The 8,010-nt window shown below is 44.8% G+C and overlaps 1 protein-coding gene across 7 annotated transcripts in view; it reads left to right on the top strand.

The window, feature by feature from the left end:
* The window catches only part of rnf220a (ring finger protein 220a), a 174,518-nt gene that overhangs the window by 69,885 nt on the left and 96,623 nt on the right, over positions 1-8,010 (top strand). The window lies entirely within an intron of this gene.

The raw sequence follows: 8,010 nt of genomic DNA, 5'->3' as shown, positions 1-8,010 counted from the left end.
GCGCATGAATTATTGTAGTGTGTATTTTTGTGTAGGTGCGTCTTTATGTAGGTGTGTTTGTCCGTGCATTCGTGTCTGTGTGTGTGTGACAATATTTGCTTTGTTGAACGAGCCCCTTGGTGAGAGTCAGGGTGGTTGTAGCATTCCTCATGCAGCAGTAGAGCTGCTCCAGTGACGTTAAAACACTGTAACAGTCGTGCACTTGAAGACCTGTTTCATGTGGGCAGCAGGTAAAGACGCTGTGCAAAGACAGGCGATGCTTCCATGCAACATAAACACACTACACCTGAACGCAGCTCACTCTGTCGGTTATAATTTGCTGTCGACTGACAAACGGCACCTTTTAACTGCATCCATTCACTTAGCAAACCGCCTGTAAAGACGGAAAATGTGAGAACGGATCTGTTTCTTGCAAGATAATCATGGGAATGTTTCACTTAAAGGCCCTCCACACCCACACAGGTGTGTTTTTACTCAATAAACGCAGGTTATGAAACTAATAGGAGTCATGAAGATGTGCTCAATTGTCCCACCAGAACAGGTGAAACTAAATTAAGAGGAGAGCGAGGAAGATGTCAGTCTAGCAGAGTCTGTGCAGAAGGTTAGGTTTAATCAGACAACTCAACACCTGTTTGGCTGCACTGCGACTGTGGACATTTCAATTCTCAATCGTTGACATAAAATACCCAACATAATTTCTTCGTTGTAGAATCCTGCAACTTGTCAAATCTCTGAAATGCTACATATGACAAATTGGAGGTTTAGCAGCTGTTACAGAGCTTTTGATTCTATCATATTTTCCTTGAGCATTTTCTCATCTCTCACGTTCCCTTTAAAATTGTGTAACTTGCACATACAGTAGCTTAGAGTGAACATTATATATTAAATGGTGTGCCTCAAACCTCTAAAATGAAAACCCCAAAAATCTTACAAAACCTTATGAAATTCAGGGCCATGAAATGCTAAACCTTCGGACGTTAAGTGCTAAGTTTCATAAACTGTATGTGTGTGGGAGGAACGCATAAACTGACTTCCAATGTGAGTCTGTGCCCACTGTCCCACTGTCCCACTGTCCCACTGTCCCACTCTCTGCCTCTGTTTTGGGGCAAATCCAGAACCTCAGCGCTTATATATGCATATTAACCCCTGTGTCCTGTTCCACATTCCCTTTAAAACCTGGAAAAAGTCATTATTGTGCTCCTGTCTTTCTTTCTTTCTCTCTTTCTCTCTCTCTCTGCGGCTGCTAAATGGTGTGTTGTATTGACTTTGCCTCTTCAATATCTGACCTCACTGTCATAAGCGAGGTAACCTGGGGGCTTTGAGTGCTCTTGGTGTACCCCTCTCTCTCTCTGTATGACTCTATCTCGGTCTACCTCTCTCTACCCCGTCTCTGAGTGCTCCATAGATTGGAAACATGACCTCTAATTCTCCCGAGACGAATATGTGCACACGGATAAAAATGAGACAAACGACAAGAGGGAAAGGAAGAAAAAACAAAAACCCAAATGTCTGGAGAAGAATCGACTCGGTGGTGTTTTAATGTCACGCATTTAAGGTGATGATGGCAGATTACACCACATGGTGCACGCACACACACACACACACACACACACACACACACACACACACACACACATATTCACAGCAACACACACACTCATACACACATTTGGCTTTGGGGTGTGTGAAATCAAATCTCTCCAAATCTCTATTCTGGCGTCACGGAGCTGAAGACGCAAACACAGATGATCACTACTCGTACATACACACGCGCACATTACATGCATGCACGCCTACACATATGCAAACACATGCATTTGACACACACACACACGCATACACACCCATGCAGATGCACACACGGAGGGGTAACCCTGGTAGATTTATCAGTGGAGGTCTGCAGCACAGTGGCTGCCTTTCTCATTTCATAGGCCACCGGGGCAGAACAGGCATGGGCTTGTTCAAATCCAACCCAGCAAGACCAACACATACATACACACACACACTCACACTCACACTCACACACACACACACACACAAGCATGCATACGCGCTTTCTCTTTAGCGGCTTAACAGATGCCAGCCAGAATCGGTGGAGAGGAAAGGAGGGAGGGATAGAAGAGGGGAGACGGAGACAAGCCGGTGGAAGGAAGAAGGTGAAGAAGAAGGAGAAGGAGGAAAAAAAAGATATGGAGCACTTCTGAAGAGACAGACAAAGAGAGGATGATCGACATAGACCAACAGAGGCAGAATGAGAGAGAGAGCGAGAGAGACAGTCATGCAGGTTCTTCACCACAAATACAGAGATATCACGGACACGGACAGCTGGATCACTGGTTCATTCTGCCCTTGTTGAAACACTCGCACACACAAAACGCAGCAAGCTAAGCGAGGGAAACACAGGGGAGGACGACTGCACCGTGTCTCAGACATTTTGTGTGTGTGTGTGTGTTTGCGTGTGTGTGTGTGTGTGTGTGTGTGTGTGTGTTTGCACATTCTCAATGGAGAAAATCTGTGTTTTCGGAGTGCAGCGCTGTAAGACCGAAATTTAATTGGATTCTTTGGAAATGATGCAGGCTTATTGGTGTAATGGCTTGCTCATGGTGCGGTTGGAGTGAGTCCCTGTAACAATACCTAGTGCCTCGTTAGCTTGGCAGCTACAAACACACACACACACACACACACACACACACACACACACACGCATGCATGCTAAAGAGAGTGTGTAACAAGCAGGCAAGACCATGGGTGGGTTTGAAGCTTTGATGAAGGGCCCTATAAGCTGAAAATGGCTACTGTCTGCAACAAGAGCTCGGTGGGAGGACAAATGAGGACACACATATGCACATACACACACACACACACACACACAAGTGCACTCACGTGTGTATAAACAGACACGCGCACTTTTCTCCTCCTCATGTAGAATTTTTCTGTGCAAATTGTACTTTAATAAATGAAGTTAAAAATGCTGAGTAGAATAAAGGAGCAGCCAAGCCCTTTAGCAAACACTGACGTTCCACAAAGAATGTAGGCTTTGGATGATAATCAGTCTCCGTTCCCATGGTATCACAACTGAGATTCTGGAAATGACGGCGAGCCTGACCTGTTTTTCCCTTTTCTCTCCGTTCTCCTGTCCTCTCCCTCTTTTTCCATATTTTCCCTCCTCTCCCCTGCAGTCATAAAACCCAAAGCCCCTCAGAGGTACAGCTGGTTGTTTCAGATGAGTAGACAAACACTTTGCACCTTCCTCGGCATCCATTCTTCTTCTCTCAACCTTGGTGGCTCTGAAAAAAAAAAACCGGAGGGACGTAAGGTTAAGGCGCTCTTTGATCTGATCGGTTTCAGCCGAGGGAAAATAAAGAGGCGGCCAGGGAAAAATATACAAGGCCCCGGGTGGAGCCTGGGCTTCACCCGGGGGAGGCGACCCAGCGGAAGAGCCCTGCGTTAGGCTTGAGCGGGGCCAGTGCTGCTCGTGTTATTCTAACATGGTTAGCACATGGGCTAAACTCCCCAGTCATTTATTTAACACACAGACTCCCCACGGTGCTCCCAGATGCCACGAGGCTAAAGGGAGCTACAAACACCTCATGTGAGGCCGACTCCACAGGGCAGCTTGTTGCTTTTTTATTCCTTCTTTTTTTTTCTCTCTCTCATGTGTTTTTTATTCAGTTATTTCCAGTAACTGTCTGCAGGTTGCACCAGACAGGAGGGAGAAGGTGCATGTGGCTTCACTGTCGGTACGATGTTCTCAGCCGCTATGCTTTTTCAACCATCACTGTTTTCTTCTTTCTACCTCTACAACCATGGGTGGATTAATCTGTTATGGGGCCCCCGGAGCAAAGGTTTGTTGTTGGACCCCTGGTGACCCCCCACAGTACAGAGCACACAGCAGACTATACATGGCAGCTTCATTATTTTCCCAGAACCCAGAAACCAACCAGCAGTCGTAAACTGGAATTACACCACTTCTGGCGATGGAGGTTACCGCACGCCTGCTGCTATCTGCGCATAGTCGATGTATCGTGTCACTTCCAAGCTCCCATCGAGGAGTCTCCACACGGCAGACCATACACGGCAACTTAATTAATCGCCCAGATTTGTTGTTATTGCATCTTAATGTTGTAAATTCTTACACAACTTAGCAATTGAGACGCATTGGACCCAAAAACCTGGTGCAGATGCCTCATTTGCAGGAGTCCATTTCTATGACTTCTTTCTTTTCTTCTTGGAGGACAGTGGTTCGCAAACTGTTTCACATCAACAACCCCTAAACTGACACAACTTAGACCATGGACCCCATCTGATGAGATTTTTGCTTTTAGATGTTTTATTACAGAAAGTGTTTGAAACCCATGATCAAAGTAGTCATACATTCGGTCATTGAGTTACTTATGGATGGAATTATAGTGAAAATAATTTATTCCCCTTTATGACTGAGAACCCCCCAGGAACTCCGCTCAAGCACCTCTGGGAGTCCCCGCACCCCTCTTTGAGAACCACTGTTCTAGGAGAACCAATTAAAAGTAACGGAGCTCAGTTAAGTATTTCATTGCTCTGAATTATCGATTCATTCAGTGTTTAGTCTGAAGAACATCAGAAAAAACTGACATGTGCTCTTTAAAATTTCCCAGAGCAAAGCTGACGTAATCACAAAACCTGATCGACAACAGAGAAGTCGTCCTGTTCGTCGTGTCAGACTGAAAAATTATGAAAATTGTAGCTGATTAATTTTCACTCGATCAACTAACTGATAAAACTAGTAATAGTTCAGCTCTAAAGGTAACGCAATGCAAAACAAAGCAACTTTGTGTTCTAACATTTATCACACTGATTCACACTCACACACACACACACACACACACACACACACACACACAGACACACACACATACCCATACACACATGAACAAAAACAGCGAATGGGTGCCAGTTGGACATTCACTGTTTTAGCCTTGTGATATTTGGCAACGTTGCTCCACAAACAGACAGTACACACAATCCCTGTGGACAGCTTGCTATACCATGGAGTGTGTGTGTGTGTGTGTGTGTGTGTGTGTGTGTTTACCCAGAGAGCAGCAGCAGCTGTGGCAGTAATAGCTCTCTAAGCTGCAGGCTAATGACAGAACTCAGAGAACGGGACTCTAACATGGATAGATGTTTAACCCCGTTTAGCCCCGATCTGAAGACCACTGGGCAAACACCACGCACACACACACACACACACACACACACACACACGCACACACGCACACACACCCACACACACACACACACCCACACACACAGGAACACACATTATCCCTGCCCCTATTTTTTTTCTGGTGGCTTTAGTTGTGTGTGCATAAAGGAGACAGAGAGAGAGAGAGACATATAGGAGTAAAGAGAGGGGGAACAACATCCTTCACCCTATATATCAGTCCTGCCTCTTCCACCCTGTTCCCGTGGCAACAAGACCCCACACACAACAACCAGACCCCGAAATCACAGACCCTCCCACCACGGACCCACACACACACACACACACACACACACACACACACACACACACACACACACACAAAGGCAAACACACTGTCCTTTGGAGAGCAAGAGGGGGCAGGTGGTCACATCAGTAGAGTGTGTATGGGGGGTTGTTAGCTTTTAGGGTTAGTGTGTGTGTGTGTGTGTGTGTGTGTGCGTCACAGCCTGCTCATCGCTCAGCCAGCAGTCTATTGTCCAGTCCCATGAAGTGACTGAGGCCTAATTAGCAAGTTAACAAGTTAAGAGGTGGAGTCTGTCAAACGCTTAGCTCTTTCACCCCGAGGGTCAGCCCACCACGGCGGGGTATGTATATGCGTGTGTGTGTGTGTGTGTGTGTGTGTGTGTGTGTGTGTGTGTGTAAAATGGGGTTTTTAGGAGGTTTTGGGGAGTGTCACCATCTGAATCTCTTTCTTTAGCTTCAAGAATGTTGATTGACCAATTATTAGCTAAAATAGATAATTCATAAATTGCTGCATTTTTTTTCGTAGTTGCAAGATATTGAAAATTTTTTATTCAAGGGACAACAAACAAAAAGCTATTTTGGAAAGTGCGGTGAAGCTGAAATTCAACATTTTCATTCACTGTCTTTCCAAAAGTTAGACGAGAAGATTGATACCACTCTCATATCTGTATGCTAAATATGAAGCTACAGCTAGTGCTCAACTAGCTTAACTTAGCAAAAATACTCTGTCATCAACAAGTCATGCTTTGATTTTTTAATCTGTACAAAACGAAAATTATAGAAACTAAGACTTCCTGACATGACCTGCCAGGCTAGCTGTTTCCCTCCGCTTCCAGTCTTTGTGCTAAGCTAAGCTAACTGTCTCCTGGCTAGAACTAGAGTTAACGATATTCTCATTTAACTCTAACTAGCAAGAAAGTGAATAAGCATATTTCCTGAAATGTCAAACCTCTCATTTAAAGTGAAAGTGAAGTGAAAAGTAATTTTATTTCACCAAAACAAGCACTAACTCTGTGTTCCTTCAAAGCTGATGTGGATTTTACGACTGGAAACCTTATAAACAGATTATTAGTAGCCATAATAGTAGCATTAGTAATAAATTTAGTAAAAGCTGTGAAATTACCAATAATATCGGTGGCGTTTGTAGTAGCCCTCCTGTGTGTGTGTGTGTGTGTGTCTGTGTGTGTGTGTGCATGTTGTGCTGGGAAGCCAGCGATATAATAATCAGTGCGGTGAGACGTTGGGTCTATTCTGGGCGTTTTTACGAGGTTTGTCGAGACTCATTTGTAACCGAACCTGCCACAGAAAGAGAAAAAAGTTGAAATTCCTGTCTCTACCAACATCTTAATCCCTTTCCCACATCTCCTTAATTCACTTATTTGAGGCCTGGATGCCTGCAGTTTAATGTACTGAATCTACAGTATGTGTTCAGAGAACGCTTTTGTTAAAGGTAATTATCACAGTGTAGGATTTTAAACTTACTATTATTTTTTATTGTTATTATTATGATTTTTTTTATTATTTTCCTCATGTTACCACATCCTGTTAAAAACAACTTTTTTTGCAACATTTAACTGAATTCTTTAGGTTTTTTTTTTGTTTTTTTTTACTATAATTTCCATCCATTCCACGTGATTGGCTGATCCATCTTTCCCTCCTCTCCTCCTCTCACTTTCTCTTTCTCTACCTCATGCACTCTCTGTCTCTCTCCCTGTTAATCTGTCTGTCTCTTTATCACTCCCTCAATGAACTGAAGCTCTCTACCTCCCACAAAGGCAGCACCATATTTCTCCTCTTAAACATCGGGGGCAATATGCATTGTCCGGTGTGCGATGGAACTTGCCTACAATAGACATGGATGGCTCAATGTGTGCGTGTGCGTGTGTGTGTAGGTGTGTGTGTGTGTGTGTGTGTGTGTGTGCAAAGTAGGGGTTCCCCACCCCCCTTTAAGCAGACAAAGACCCCAATTTGTCACCTCATGTACAGCTGTTGACTGGGTGGGTTCAGTTTGTATGTGCGCGTATGTTTGTATCCATGTGCATGTGTGTGAGTGTGTGTGTGTGTGTGTGTGTGTGTGTGGTTGTGTGAAATTGGGGGGTGGAAAAAAACAGAGAGGAGGGAGAAAGTGAGGCGGGATACCCTTTTCTGCCCCAATACAACCTCTGAAGGGGCAGGAAGGAGGGGGGGGGTGTTAGTAAGTAAAAGGGGGTAAATGGTTTTCTGCCCCTTTTCTGTGGGAATGTTTGTGTAAGAGGACAAAGCAGCAGCCACTCTGTTGCTGTGTGTGGGAGAGTGAAAGTGTCGGGGGTACAATATTTGCTTTGTTGAACGAGCCCCTTGGTGAGAGTCAGGGTGGTTGTAGCATTCCTCATGCAGCAGTAGAGCTGCTCCAGTGACGTTAAAACACTGTAACAGTCGTGCACTTGAAGACCTGTTTCATGTGGGCAGCAGGTAAAGACGCTGTGCAAAGACAGGCGATGCTTCCATGCAACATAAACACACTACACCTGAACGCAGCTCACTCT

The sequence above is a fragment of the Seriola lalandi genome, unplaced genomic scaffold, assembly GCF_002814215.2.
Source record: "Seriola lalandi dorsalis isolate HSWRI2012SDOR001 ecotype SW California unplaced genomic scaffold, Sedor1 jcf7180002054824, whole genome shotgun sequence".
Classification (NCBI taxonomy): Eukaryota; Metazoa; Chordata; class Actinopteri; order Carangiformes; family Carangidae; genus Seriola; species Seriola lalandi.
Note: the sequence above shows the minus strand (reverse complement) of the source record. Positions and strands in the feature narration are given on the sequence as shown.